Source organism: Phocoena sinus, chromosome 11 (genome assembly GCF_008692025.1).
Source record: "Phocoena sinus isolate mPhoSin1 chromosome 11, mPhoSin1.pri, whole genome shotgun sequence".
NCBI lineage: Eukaryota > Metazoa > Chordata > Mammalia > Artiodactyla > Phocoenidae > Phocoena > Phocoena sinus.
Window position 1 is genome coordinate 3476053 of NC_045773.1, and position 15605 is coordinate 3491657.

The 15605-nt window shown below is 51.3% G+C and overlaps 1 non-coding gene across 1 annotated transcript; it reads left to right on the forward strand.

Moving 5' to 3' along the window:
• Positions 1-15017: 15017 nt before the first annotated feature.
• Positions 15018-15124, forward strand: LOC116762987. Its single transcript, XR_004352404.1, has one exon. It is a non-coding gene; the product is annotated as a U6 spliceosomal RNA (small nuclear RNA).
• Positions 15125-15605: the final 481 nt, after the last annotated feature.

Below are 15605 nucleotides of genomic sequence, written 5' to 3' on the forward strand. Positions count from 1 at the left end.
GGAAGACAGAGCTGCATGGATGCTATGAATCCTATCAGCCACGGGTGGCGCTGGCGAGTCTCAAACCCACCCCCGTTACCACCAGATGGAGTGGGCTACCGCCCAGCAGCCCCTGAATTGCTGATCGCCTGCTAAGTGCCAGGCTCTGGGGCAATGCTGGGGATAGAAGGATGGCAGAACCAGCCAGCAGCTGTAGGGCTCAGGGCGTGAGAGGGTGTAACAGGGAGCAATGGGAGGCTTTCCTACAGAGAGGATGCTGGGCTGAGGTCCGCAGGATTAGTGGGGAGTAACCAGAGAAGCCCCCACCAGCCCCCGATGCAGAGAGAACAGCGTGGGCAAGGTCCTGGGATGGGAGTAAGAATGAACACCCCTGAGTGCTCCCCTGAGGCAGGCTTGGCTCTATGGCTTTCCTGCATTAACGCAGCTTATTGCATGATGACACTCTCAGGCAGGCACTACTATTCCCATTTTACAGATGAAGAAACACAGAGAGGTTAGGTAACCTGCACAAGGTCACACAGCTCATAAGGAGCAGAGAATGAATTTGAACCCCCCGTGCTACGCTGCCTCTCATTTGGCTGTTTTCCTGCAAGAATGGACAGGAGGCCAGTGTGGCTGGAGCCCAGAGATGGCAGAGGGAAGCAGTGGGAGGGAGGGTGGAGAGGGTGGTAGTGGTGGGCCACATGGGAGAATGCTGACTTTGATCCTGGCAGCAGTGAGGAGTCACTGAAGATAGGAGGAAGTGAAGGTTTTAAAGGTGTACAGCCAGGGTACAGCCAAAGTCGAGCAACGTTGGACCGTTCACAAACACCTCCTCTCTCGTTCTGCATTAACTGAGCACTTGAAGGCACCATGGTCTTTCCTACAGATGTCATGGTCTATATTGACCCCTGTTAGGTGGCAAGGACATCTTGAATACAAATGCACAAATTTTACAACTTGATGAACGCGAGGAAGCACTTTCTGGCACGAGCCCCAAAGACCCCATTTAAGCCACTGTTTAATCCTCTACAAAGTGCAGTTAAGCCACTTCCACGGTTTCCGTTGCCGTTTTTGTTTTATTGAGGTCGATTTCACTGAAATGGAGTCTTTCCTAATTAAAATTTGCAATGAAGATTTGACTCATCAATCAGTTCCTTTGCCCACAGCACACACACCACCAATTGCAGCAACTTCTGCCACCATGGATTCCCTGTTCCAGCCGTGATTTCTGTCAATTTCAATTCTCTCGGATCAGATTTTTGCAGATCTTAATGTTGGCATGGAGACTTGAATCTTCTGTTGATTTCTAGATCAATAACTATTTTTACTGTGCACGGTTTTAGCCAATGTCAGTTTTATTTTGTGATGGTTATTTCTACTGGTGATGTTCATGACAGATTGGATTGGAGACAAATGGTCCGTGATTCCTTCTTAGGGAATCTGTGGGAAGTGGAAACATGCTCGCAAACCAGAAAAAGAAAAGGACTCTGAAGACAGAGAGAGAGGTCCAGACCCAGACAGAGACCACAGGTAGAGGCTGACAGGAAGAGAGAGAAAGACACAGAGACAGAGACAAAGAGGGGGAGGGAGACCCGTGAAATGACAGTTTAGCTCCTGACAGCTCAGCAGAGTCCAAACCAGCAGCCCACACTGCCCTGCTTCCTCTCTAGCCCCAGTCTGAACAGCCCCACCTCCAGGCTGTGGTCCTGCCTGGGAGGCCCTTCCCTTCTTGACACTCAGCTCAGGGTCTGCTCATCCCACTTCTCAGTAAAGTTTTATCAAAGTAAGAATCAAGGTCACTCGGATTGTATCCCAGCAGGTAGGACCTCTGGGCAGATACTGACCAGCTAACAACATCCCAGGTCCAAGTAAAACCAGGTCCACGGCTTCCCTGGTGGCGCAGTGGTTAAGAACCTGCCTGCCACGCAGGGAACATGGGTTCGAGCCCTGGTCCGGGAAGATCCCACATGCCGCAGAGCAACTAAGCCCGGGCACCACAACTACTGAGCCTGCGCTCTGGAGCCCGCGAGCCACAACTGTTGAAGCGTGCGCACCTGGAGCCCATGCTCTGCAACGGGAGAAGCCACCGCAATGAGAAGCCCACGCACGACGACAAAGAGTAGCCCTCGCTCACCGCAACTGGAGAGAGCCCACGTGCAGCAGCGAAGCCCCGACGCAGCCAAAAATAAAATTAATTAATAATAAATAAATAATAAATAAAACCAGGTCCAGCCCTTGGCCTGGAGCCAGGGAAGTCCCAGCAAAAGGAGGACTGTGGATGTGGCAGAGGGAGCTTGGGCGCTGGGCCAGGCAGGCCGGGCTTTGAGTCTGTCTCTTCTCGGTTTCTAGGCCTCAGATCTCAGCTGCCTCATCTGAGAACGGGAGATAAACATCCAGCTTGCAGGGTGCATGTCAGACCTGGGCCTCATGTGAAGCACGTAACAGGCCCCTCTGCCTGGACGCCCTCTCCAGCCCCCACCAGTTGGCCTGGCTGGGAAGGTGCAGACCCGCACATCTCTGGCTTCAGAGCAACAGCCCCCTCCTCGCCCCAGGCTGTGGGGCGAAGAGGTTCTGAGCTTGTAGTCCTTTGTGGCTCAGCCTTTGGCTGGGGAGGGCCCTTCTGCCGGGCAGACCTGGACTCTGAGATGGGCCAGGGCCAGGGCTGGTTGTGGTAGCTCTTGTCTTGCCTGCCTTCCCGATCCAGCATGAGTGGCTGCGTGGAGCTGTGTTAAAAAAGCCTCCGAGGCTGAGTCAGCAGGAAAGACTGCAGTGATCAACTGGCAATGGGCTGGACAGTGGGGTCTTGTGTTCTCTGCTTCTCTAGTTGGTGCAATGAAAGACCAAGGGCCTAGAGATCTGAGTTTGAGTCTCAGCCACACCGTCACCTCTCTGGGCCTCCATTCTTCATCTGGGAAATGGGCATAATACTATGATTGGTCTCATGGGAACTGTTGTGAGCATTAAGTGAAATAAATGGTGTATACATAGGTGCTAATAAACATTATGAATGAAAGGGTTTTCTTATTTATTGGGTGAGTCAATGAGGAGGTAAGAGAGAGAGCCCTGGGCTGGGTTGTCTCGCACTGGGTGAGCCACGTCAGCTGCTTTCTCTCTCTGACCCTCGATTTCTTCATCCATAAAATGGGTCTGCTTCTTATAAGTTAAACATACACTTGGCCTGCAACCCCGTAATCCCACTCCTGCGTATTTAGCCAACAGAGATGGAAATGTGTGTTCACACAAACCCTTTTCTATAAGGGCACCTGGCAGCTTAAGTCACAGCAACCCAAGACCAGGAACCACCCAAATGCCCATGAAAAAGAGACTGAATAAAGACAGTCCTTGGATACACTCGGCAAGAAAAAGAACGAGATACTGAGACAAAGCAGCATGTGGGGATCTCAAGACATGCTGAATGTGCAAAAACTATACACGTATGATCCCATTTCTATGAAACTCTAAAAAAGACAAATCGGGACTTCCCTGGTGGTCCAGTGGATAAGACTCCGTGCTCCCAATGCAGGGGGCCGGGGTTCAATCCCTGATTGGGGAACTAGAGCCCGCATGCATGCCGCAACTAGAAGTCCGCATACACAACGAAGAGTCCATGTGCTGCAACTAAGACCCGGTGCAGCCTAAATAAATAAATTTTTTTTTAAAGACAAATCAAATTTATACTGATGAACAGCAAATGGGTGCTTGCCAGGGAGAGGCAGGAAAAGGAGGGGCACAAGATAGCGTTGGTGGGTGATGAGAACACTCTAATTATGCATGGACTGGGGCGGTGGTTATGCAGGTGTATACAACTGTCAAAACTTTCAAACTGTACACTGAAAATGAGTACATTTTACTGTATGTAAGTTATACCTCAATACAGTTAATTTTAAGAAGGTTCCCGAGACAACCTTCTTGCAAACTTTTCCTGGGCCGGTCTGTGATCGGATATCACGTGACAGTGGACAGGCTGCACTTTGTCACCCTGCAATCAACTCTACAGGTGGGAGGAACTGGGGGCATTTCTTTGGGTGGTACCAGAAGAGGAGCCCAGGGTGGTGGCTGCGTTGGGATTCCCCCATGAAGGTGGCAATGCCACAGCTCTGGGATCAGGCTGACATGGACTGGAATCCAGCCTCCCGCCTTCACCAACCTGCTATGCCACCTGGGGCAAAGTAGTTTCTCTTCCTGAGTCTCAGTTTCTGGAACATTCCTCTGGGTCAAGGTGAACAGAGCTCCTGGCTCTGGGCTGAACACCAGGCATGCAGTCAGCCCTCATCTAAACCGGGAGACCAGCACAGAGAGGGAGCACCTCCCCAGAGGCTCCCAGCTCCACTGTGGCAGAGGTGGCCAGAAGCTCTTCCACACCATTCCTCTGGGCAGTGAGGCAGGCCTGTCCGTCGCATGCATAATGGTCTCCTCTGCCACTAATTACCGTAATCCTCCTGTCAGTGTCACAGCATGCCCCTTTCCTCCAGCATAGCGGCTGATGGCTAAACCACCTCACGTCAGGGCACTCAGAGAGCCGCTGACCCCACCATGGGACTTCATGCCGATGCAGGAACTGCTTCCCCAGCAGCCTGGGGGACTTCATAGGGTGAACTGCGTCCCCTGCCAGCTGGAGGACCCTGCAGGACAGAGCTGGTCTGGCCACCCCTGCACCCCAGAACCCAGAGCAGATGTGAACCAACACCTGTTAATGAGTAGGGAGTGAAAACCACACGCAGTTCCCAGTGGTCCCAAAAGGTTCTCCTCCCTTCTCCTTCTGCTGAGGTCATGTGGCCTCTCCTGACCTTCCCTCAGTGGTTTCTCCCAGCCTCAGGTGAGAAGGGGACAAATACATCTTTACATTGCCACATGGTGCTTATTTAAATAAGCACCTTTGTTGCTCTGTGGTGGTTCACTTTTTGTGTCAACTTGACTGGGCTATGGTACCCAGCCATTTGGTCAAACCCCAGTCTAGACATTGCTGTCAAGATATTTTGTAGATGTGATTGACGTTTACAATCACCTGACTCTGAGTGAAGCAGATGACCCTCCATTATGTGGGTGGGCCTCACCCCATCAATTGAACGTCTTAAAAACAAAGACCGAGGTTCCCCCCAGAAGAATTCTGCCTAAAGAGTACAGCGTAGAAACCCTGCCCGAGTCTCCAGCCTGCCTGAGCTGCCCTATGGATTTCTGTATGCCAACTCCACCATCATGTCAGCCAATTCTTTACAATAAATTGCTTTTCTGATAAATATATAAATAGATAGATCTCTTATCCATTCTGTTTCTCTGGAACTAATACACTCCGAGCCCACTCTCCTCATCCAAATGAACTGAGGCCTCCACCGTGGATGTCAGTTGTTTCTGTTCACCCAACATCTAGATTCTGGTCTTCTGGTAACAACACTCTAATTTTGCTCTGGGGAGATGCCCTCCCCCACCCTCTGTCCATGCAGTTCATGGGGCTGACCTTGCCTCCAAGGCGGGCATAGCCAGGTGTAGCCGGTCAGAGCAGTTCATTCTCCAGGCCACAGTGACTGGCTGAGGAAAAGACATGTGACCCAACACTGTCCAGTGGGGGACGGCCCCAGAACTTTTGCTGGAGCCATCTGTGCATTCTTTTTCCACCGGACTGGAGAATGGTATGAGTCTGGAGCGAAGCCATCAGCACAGAGAAAGAAAGACAGGGAGTAGAGAGACAGAGCTCTGATGTCATCCTTTGAGCCCCTGGATTCAGCCCCTTCTGAAGCTGTTATGCGCATGTAAGTTCTCTTTCTTGCTTGTGCCAGCTGGGGTTGGGTTTCTGTCACTCATAACCCAAAGTTTCCTGCCTGATACTGCCTCCTCTACAGGCTTGAGAGTGAGCAGGTGGCCATGGCTCAGCTGACAGGGCCTGGTTTGGTTCGGACCCTGGTGTGTGCAAGCCTGAAGCAGAGCTGATGAGCAGAGCGGCCAAGGGAAGGCTGAGGAGGGAGGAGTGGGCAAAGAGACCCAGCACCGGGCTGCCAGGGGGACAGGCTGGGAGACAGGAGACAGCAGTTGGTGAATCTATCCCGTGTGGCTGTGGGTGTGATACACCTGCACTTCCTCTCTCCAGGGAGCCTGCAGTAAAGTGACGTTTCCACTCCCACCCTCAGTGCATGATGGTCCCACTGCTCCACCTCCACACAGACACTCAGCAGTTTCAGCCTTTTCAGCATGGGCCCTCTGATGGGTACCTCTCTGTGGTTTAATCCCCATTTCCCTCTGTGAGATGCTGCTGAGCACCTTTTCACACATTTACTGAGCATTTGGATCTCCTTTGTGAAGTGCCTGTTCAGGTCTCTGGGCCAATTTGCTATTAGGTTGTCTGTCCTTTTCTTATTGATTTATAAGAGCTCTTTATATATTCTGGATGAGTCCTTTGTCTGCTGGCAATACATGATACATATGACTGCAAGGTGGGCACAGAGAGAGACCACAGGCCATTCAAGAGACTCAGGCTTATTCAGGATGAGTCTAAAAGAGGTCAAGTTGCAAAGCTTAGATATTTTAGGAATCTCTGACCCTCACACCTTGATTACATGAAGGACTCAAGCACAGGCCAGGGAGAGCAAGAAAGCAGGAGGGCCGGGGAAGGAGGAAGAGGACCAACAAGTATTTGCCCTGTGCCAGGCCCTATGCCAGAGGTGTCACTTGCTTCGCCTCATGTGCCTGTGCAGCCCTGGCCTTCCCAGAACATGCAGACCTGTCCGCACCTCAGGACCACTGCACTGGCTATTCCCTCTGCCTGTGCAATTCCCTGCAGAGTGGGCTCCTTCTCATCATCCAACTGTGTGCTTGACCATCACCTCCTCAGAGCAGCCTTCCTGAGGACCACAGCTGAGGGGGGTCTCCACTCCCTGAACACCCTGCCTTGGCTACATTCTCATTTCACGGCCTGTCACTAGAGCGGACATCCATTTGTTGACAAGGCGCTTGGCTGGCTCGCACACTAGGACATAAGATCCATTGGCCAAGGTCCTGTCTTATTCACACTGTACCCGCAGGGCCTGAGGCAGTGTCTTCACATATCAGCTGCTCAGCAAACATTTGTCGAACAAACAAATGAACAAGTCTCATGACAAACCTGTCAGGTAAATACCAACACTGCCCATTTCACAGGTGAAGACACTGAGACTCAGAGGAGTAGGGTAATTTGTCCAAGGTCTCAGAAGGAGTGAGGGGAATCCCAGTCCTTCTGAGTCTGCAGGCTGCCCCTGCCCCCTGCCCCTCTCCACGTTTCTTTCAGCTCTGGGGGTGGCAGTTCCCTGAATTGTTATCCTGTCTTATAACTGGACTTCCTGGCTCCCAGATGAGCTGGGTGAGGGGAACAGAAGAACTGAATGCAGTGGGGAGAGTGTGAGGCTGGGGCCCCTGCCAAGACGCCAGTGCACGAACCAGAAACAGGTCAAGTATGCAAAAACTCGGCCCACCAGAGTGGCCAAAGCATCTCCAGAGATGCCCCGGGAGTCCCCCAGCCCAAACCCCACCAGCCTTGACGGGGAGCTCACCCCCTCCCAGGGCAGTCTGGCCCAGTTCAGAGGGGAGCAAGAGGTGTTGGGGCCTTCCTTAACCTGAGCTTAGCTGGGAAGCCTGGAGGGGATGCCCAGCACTTCCTGAACTGGGAATTCTAAGCGCTGCTGGACACATGGCAAGAAATTAGGTTAAAGCAGGAACAATCAGCTCATTAGCCCCCTTGCTAGACTCCACACACACACAGAGCCTGCCTCAGAGCGACGCTGCCTACTGTCGCTGTCTGCCGGGATCTGGGTGGAACGGTACAAGTGAGATATTTTATGTATGTGTCATGCATATTTATTAGGAAGAAGTAAATAAATTAGCTGCTTGCCATCTGCAACCACCAGCCCACATTAAGTTCCCTCCCTCCTCCTCCGCCTCGGGAGGGGCCACACCAGCAAAGCCCAGGTCCTGTAAAGAAGGGGCTCCTTTCTAGTAAGATTTTTCTCCAGAGTTTGAACAGCCCTAGAATTACAATTTTTCTGAAAAGAAATTGATATCGGGTACTATTCTAGGCCATTTGCCAATAGCTGATCCTCCCATCAAGCCTGGGAGGTGGGCATACTGTAATCCTCATTTTAAAGATGAAGACATGGAGGCTCAGAGAGGTCAGGTCACTTGCCCAGGGTGACACAGCAAATGAGTGGAGGAGCTGAGCTCAAGTCAGGGGAGGCTGAAGGACTTCTGCATTGTACTGGGGAGAAAAGCTGGACCAGGAGGCAATTATATTCTAGTTCTGTTGCTAGTTGCTGTGGGGTCCAGCCCGATCCCTTAACTCTCCTGGCCCTTCTCTGTTGAATGGGAAAATGAAACACAATAGGACAGACTTCACATGGGGGAAAGGCAAATCGCCCCCCACCCCCGTTGAAAACCTGAGTGGCCTTCAAGCACACCACGGAGGTTCCTGACTTCCCACACTTAAAGGGGCCAGACAACCCCCCACACCTGCCCCAGACTTGCTGTACAGCTCTGGGCACATCAGTGAACCTCTCAGAGCCTCAGTGTTCTCCTCTGTAAAATGGAAAAACAACTGGGTTGGGGAGGGCACAGGCTGTGGGGAAGAGGATCTCATGGATATGGAAAGCCTCGTAGGCCTGGTGGAGGCAGGCAGCAGGCTGGGGCCAAGGACAGAGGGGCAGGAGGGAACCCAGAATGCCTGATGGTGCTCCAGAGCCCAGAGACGGGCTGTGACTTGCCCGGGGCCACAGAGCAATCACAGCCATGGGGAGTCTCAGACCATCTGCCTCCCAGGCTGCGGAGACAGTCCAGGGCGCTGAGCGCAGCACCATCCAAGCTCAGCCTGGATCTGAATGTTTTATGAAGCGCCATGAATCTCTCCAGAAACACTCCTGCCTGCAACCCGCAAGCTCTGCCTTACTGCCTCTGCCTCTGCCTGCCTGCAGGTCCTTTTCATTAAATTAAGTGCAGAATCCAATGCAATTGCTTTTTATTTTCCCCAAGCGGCCACCTGCCACCTCCCTCCAGGGTGCCCGCAGGGCCAGGGCTGCTGCAGGGCGCTCACACATACCCTCACAGACACTATAGAGATTTCTAGATAAAAATTTTTTTTTTTTTTGTGGTACGCGGGCCTCTCACTGCTGTGGCCTCTCCCGTTGCGGAGCACAGGCTCCGGACGCGCAGGCTCAGCAGCCATGGCTCATGGGCCCAGCCGCTCCGCGGCATGTGGGATCTTCCCGGACCGGGGCTCGAACCCGTGTCCCCTGCATCGGCAGGCGGACTCTCAACCACTGCGCCACCAGGGAAGCCCTAAAAAATAATTTTTTAAGATGTTTGATTTAGTATCTTCACAGCTGACGTTAGTGAGCCCCCACTAGGTGCAAGCACAGCCCCCTGAAAGCCCCAGGAGGCAGAATCAGCCCAGTTCACACAGAGGGACAGTTCAGAGCAAACACAGGCCCACAGGGTCACCAGTTCCTGGGCCGAGGGAGTTAGGGGGTGGGGCGCTGCAGACGCACAGAGCCAGCTTGTCCTAGGGCCACTGTCAGAGAGAACAGGTGTGAGATGCAGCAGGAAGGAAACAGGTCAGACTCGAAGGAGGCCAGACGGCAACCCTGGTGCACTGTGCATTGAGCAAGTCTCAGCCCTCCGACTCCTTCACGAGGAGGGAACAACAGTAACAGCAGTTGTTCAACTGGGCACATAATGTGGGCCCGGCCCTGCAAAGGCTTCCCAGGACTCTCTGAAGAAATCCAGACTCCTCCCCTCGGCCTGCGGGGCCCTTCTGAGCCCTCCCGGCCTCACCCTGCTCCACTCTCCTGCACGCTGGCCTCCATTCCTCAACACACCAGGCACATTCCTGCCTCAGGGCCTCTCCCTGCTCTTCCCTCTGCCTGCAGAGCTTCTCTCCCAGGTCTTCCCTTGGCTGGTCCCAGCACAAATGTCATCTCCTCCAGAAGGCCCTCCTTGACCACCTCGTCACCCTTTATCAGCTCATCCCATTTCCTTGTCTTCCTTTGCTTCTGTGAACTCTTTATTTATTTGCTCACCTATTCATGGCCCAGCGCCCCTACTCCGTAAGGACGAAGACTGTCTCGTTCGCTGCTGTAGCCCCAGCACTTAGAGCAGTGACTAGCACCTAACAGGTTGTGGTTAAACAACTGAAAAATGAATGAAAGCAGGGAAGGAAGGAATCAGCCCACACGGGGTCTGGTGCTGGGGCCAGGACACAGGCAGGAGGGAGGCAGCAAATGCCTGGGGTCCTGAAAGATGACGACAGCCCCTTCCCTGCCCCCACCCCCCCCCCCAAGGTTAGTTCCCTGAATCCAAGGTGCTCAGGGGAGGGGGTGGCTTCCCAGAGGGAGCAGGGAGACCTCATGGGATACAGAGAGGGAGAAATGGTCTAGAACACGAGGAATAGCAACACTCCAGGAGATTAGGTAGCCATTAATAGTGACAAGCGTGAGAAATAACATCTGCAGAGGAAAAAGCCCAAGTGGAACTGCCTTACAGGCTGATGACAACCACAAGTAAGCTGAGTCTCACTGCACCTCAGCAAAATGCTGCAAACAACTTTGTTATCCAACTTGCAGGGGAGAGGAGCAGGTAAATAAACTATGCCCCATACAGCCACTTGACGGGGCATTCTGCAGCTAGAATAATCCAGGGAGACGCTGACCCTATAAAGCTAAGTGAAGAAAAAGCAAAACATAAAATGGTATATGTCATATGATCTAAACAAAAATAAGACAGTGGAAAAAAGACTGGAAGGAAATGTACCAAAGCGTCCCTGGATAGTGAGCTAATGGAGGATGATCTTAGTTTTCTTCTTGGTCTTTATCCTTCTTTTCAAAATGGTCTACATTTAACAATAACTGCATGCTTAATCAGGGAGAAAGTAACTTAATTTAAAACGATACTCTTATTATTATTTTTTTAATGATAGCAAGAGGCCAGAGGAGTGTGCCCTTACCAGTGCTGCACGGGGTGGGGGGCTCTGCAATATCTTTTTTTAAATTGATATCGCTGTATTTAATTATTTTAAATAGTTTGAATGCCCAAAAAACATTTTACAAGATTTCTTTTTTGGAAATATAGACAAAGGAAGAACCAGGAAACTGGTCAACAGGAGGCCAGTCCCAGCTCAGGGACCAAGTGGGGCCTTCTCCCTTCTGGGCCTCAGTCTCCTGGTCTGTAGAATGGGCTTAACCATCTTTGCCTCCCATTGTTGCTATAGGATCCAGGCCTCTAGAGAAGTGGTGTGCCCATGTCCAGCACTTAGCAGACGCTCAGTAAATGCTGGTGCCCTCTGCCCTCCAAGCAAGGGAGACCCCAGCCAGGGTCCTTCCTACTGCTACACTCCCATCAGGTAGGCAGGGAGTGGTCTCCAAACCCTTTTTTTTTTTTTTTTTTTTTTTTTTTAATGCGTTACGCGGGCCTCTCACTGTCGTGGCCTCTCCCGTTGCGGAGCACAGGCTCCGGACGCGCAGGCTCAGCGGCCATGGCCCACGGGCCCAGCCGCTCCGCGGCATGTGGGATCCTCCCAGACCGGGGCACGAACCCGCGTCCCCTGCATCGGCAGGCGGACTCTCAACCACTGCGCCACCAGGGAAGCCCTCCAAACCCTTTTGATCTTGCACTCCCATCTACAGAAAATGTACATTCCTCTGCAGTAACATATGCATACTATGTATGTAATACCCATGTTTCACTATATCTATGTATCACATCATACGATACACACAGACATAGAAAAAATTAAACTGTGATAAAACATAAACGTAAAGCAAAACTCTTAATACTTTCTCCATCTTCCTCCTCAAGAAATGTCCCGCGTGTGGCAGCCACACCCCGCTATGGGGACCACTAGCTGAATCTGTGAGCTCCTGCAGGGCGGAGGTCACCGAGGGCTCAGGCAGCAAATCGTCCCAGCAAGTTGTTGATGCTCACTGGGGAGCAGTTTGGAGGGAGGTTCAGGCTGGTTTACATTTGAAAGAAACAAAACAACCGCAAAAAGAAAATCACTCAAACCAGAATCTGACCCCTCCACTGAGAACCCGAGAGAGCTGGACCAGGTAATCTCTGAGGGGGGTCCTTCCTGCTGTCCCCAGGCATCACCCCTCCCCCAGCCCCTCCCCACCCACTTGAGGGAGGTGGCCTCTCTTGGGAGGCCGGGAGGCCACAGTGATTTACACCCTCCTAGGGCCCAGCCTCACTATAAAATACAGCTGCCCTCCAGGACTCCTGCCAACCCAGAGCCAGCTGCCCATAAACCCCAGACGTAAATCTCGAGACCCAGTTCCGTCAGGACAGAAGGCAGACTAAATTCATGGCTCCAGGGCCTCTGGCAGCAGACCCTCCTGGGAGAATTCATTTTTCACCCTAGGATAAATTACCCTTGCTGGAGGGGAGAGGTGAAGAATTTGTTTAGTCGGTTGAAAAAATGGTTGTTTGAAGGGCACCCCCATGGGGCTCCCCAACGGGGCTGCCAGCTCCCAGGGCTACGCAGCCAGATGCCTGCAGGACTGGGGTCTCTCGGCAGGCCCCTCTCACTCAGCGCCCTAAAACGCATTCCTGCACATCCCCCAGCGCAGTGAAAGATACCGGCGTAACCCCCCAGGCCCTGAGGAATCCCTGTCAGGAAACCCTGAGTGTCACCAGGTCGGCCAGGTCCCCGGCACGGTCCTCTGCCATGTCTGGCCTATTCCGCTGCCTGCTTCCCTCTGCTTGGGGCTTCAGCCTCCACCCAGCTGGACAGACAGGCCTGAGGCCAAACCAAAGCCACTACCTATCTAGCTTGGGGGAACTCGAACAAGTAAAACCACCTCAAATCTTTATCTTTTTTGTAAAATCACACAAATTCCCTAAGGGAGTGTAAGTCAGAACAGCCATTTTGGAAAGCCTCGTGGCCTCGGGGCTGGGAGTGATCTATTTCTCATCCCCAGTCGGATGTATCAGTGATCACTTTATGTTGATCTTTTAAAAGTACCAATGTTTGAATCACTCTTCTTTGTGTCCAATATATCTCCTAATAAAAGAGCAGAGTGCAGAAATCCATGGTAGCAGGCCACCACTTGTGTAAAACAAGGGGAAAGAATAGGAATGTACAGCTGCTTATTATGCATAGAAGAAACTTCTAGAGGAATACGCTAGAAACAGATGATGGTGGTTACCTCCTGTGAGAGAGGCGGGGACTTGGCAAACAGAAGACAGATGCTGGAGAATGACTCTTGGCTGGTGTTTTGAGGTGTTTTTTGGTTTCTTTTTATCTGAACCATGGGACCCTTGAGTTCTCACGCCAGTCCCCTGTTGATGGACAGCTGGTTTATGCCCTTTGGTTTTCTTCATTAACACTGCAATGAACATCCTTATCCACTTTGCTTTATGCATCTATGTTTGATTTGTCTCGAGAATACTTAGAAAAGGGATGGCTGACTCAAAGGCTATGAGCACTTTCCATATTGACAGGTAACTGTCAAACTGGCCCCCAAAATGACCCTACGCGCTTGTTGCATACGTCAGTCTCCGCTCCCCCATGGTCTCACCAACAGTAGACACTACTCATTTTTTCCATTTCCCCTCAACATTGATATTGTACTGTGGTTTCTATGAGCCTTTTCCTAATGCTAACAGAATCATCCCCTGAGATGTCGAGGTTGACCATCTTTTCATTCACTTTCTGGCCATTTGTGTTTCTTCATCTAGTAACTTCCTGCTTGCATCCATTACAGCCTCCTAGACTGCTTATCTTTTCTTACTGATTTGCAGACCTCCTTGCACTCTGGATACTATTCTTTATCAGGGGTGTATGTTTTAAAGACTTTTCCTCCTGGTCTGTGGCTTGTCTTTGAACCTTGTGAATGGTTTCCCTGGTCATATAAAAGTTTTACATTTTTATGTGGTCCAATCTCTCCATTCTTCCTTTCATGGCATCTGCTTTTCGAGCTTCTATCTCCTCATCTGCTCACCTGGCCTTCCTTGCAGGGTTGATACAAGGAGTGAATAAGACATCCAGCAATGCTGAGCAAATGACAAGGAGAGTCATTTGGGGGGGGTCTCCCTGCCTCACCCTGCCTCCCAGCCCCCTCACAGCCAGCAGGAGCTTTTTGAAAATAATCACTCTCCTGCTTGAAACCTTTCAGCTACCTAAAGAAATGATGCTTAAACTCCTTTAGCTGGTGAGTTCAAGGTCTCACGCACTGGGCAAGTGCGTGAACGTGTCATCGGTTGGATGGGGGCTGTGGTGACCACGCTCCACAAGGAACAGCAGAAACGCAAGTCCAGGGTTGCCAGATCATCTGAAGAAAGCTGCACATCTGTTTTTCCTATGTGAAATCTCCCCCTGCCTTCTCCCACACACACTTAAAATTTAATGGCAACTAATTTTTTTAAGCCACTGCCAGCGTCAAGCGAGGTCTATTTACGAGTTGGATGTGGCCATCTCTACCCTCACAATCTAGCCCCAACCCACCGTTCCCGAATTGTGCCCCACTCCCCGCAGGTACACATACCTCACGCAGCTGACATGCAAGCCACCCTGCACAGCTGTGGACACAGCATGTGTTTTTGAACTCTGTTTTGCACATGCTGATCTCTTGGCCTGAAATGCCCTTCCCTGCTCCTTTCCTTCCTGGACAACTCATCATTGCTCTTTGAAACACTGCTCTTTGAAACTCAAGTCAGGTGTCAACTTCAATTCCCCAACCCAGACAAAATTCCATGCTCCTTCCTTGAGCACCCCATCACTCGTGACTCTTGGGACTGGAATTCCAAAGGAAGCAACCTGGGGTCACAGAAAGAGCCCTGGCTCGGGAGAAAGACATTCCTGGGATGAAATTCCTGCTCTGCCACGTCCCAGCAGTGCATTCTTGGGCAAGTGACTTAACCTCTCTGTGCTTCAGGCGCCCAACTGTGAGACAGAGATAACGAGCCCTATACGTGGTTGGGTTTCTGGGAAGAGAAAATAAAACGGTATAAGAGAATGACACAGCACATAGTAGGGACTTAATAATAGTTTGCGGAATGAAAGAATAAACTTTAAAAACGAACAAACAGTGCTCGCTTCGGCAGCACGTATACTAAAATTGGAACAATACAGAGAAGATTAGCATGGCCCCTGCACAAGGATGACACACAAATTCGTGAAGCGTTCCATATTTTTAAAAAAAAACGAACAAATATTTCCTCAGAATGCTCTGAACTCAGCACATGGAAAAGTTAGCTAATTTTCCGGAATGGAGCCTGGGGGTTATCTAAAGTCCTGTGCCTGCCCTTTATTGCCATCTCCTGATTTCAGAGAAGGCCGTGGACCACCTAGCCCTCAGTGGCATGCACTCTGAGGAGCTATTCAAGCCAAGGACTGCAGAAGACTGAGTCCCTGGAGTGTAAACTGAGGCAGACCAGCCAAAGGAAGAAGAGTGGGCACATCCAAGCCGCTGGTGTTTGGGAAGCACAGCAAGAGGCAGCAGCCCACAGGGCTCAGCCCCACATCTGTAGGCTCTGTGAGATCAGAGGCCTTCTTGACCTTCAGTACTGTGTGCTCACGTCTGGCATACAATAGGTGCTCAAAAAGTGTCTGCCAGTTGAATGAATTATTACTTAAATAATACAAATAAGGATGCTTTGCAAAGCATAAACTGCCG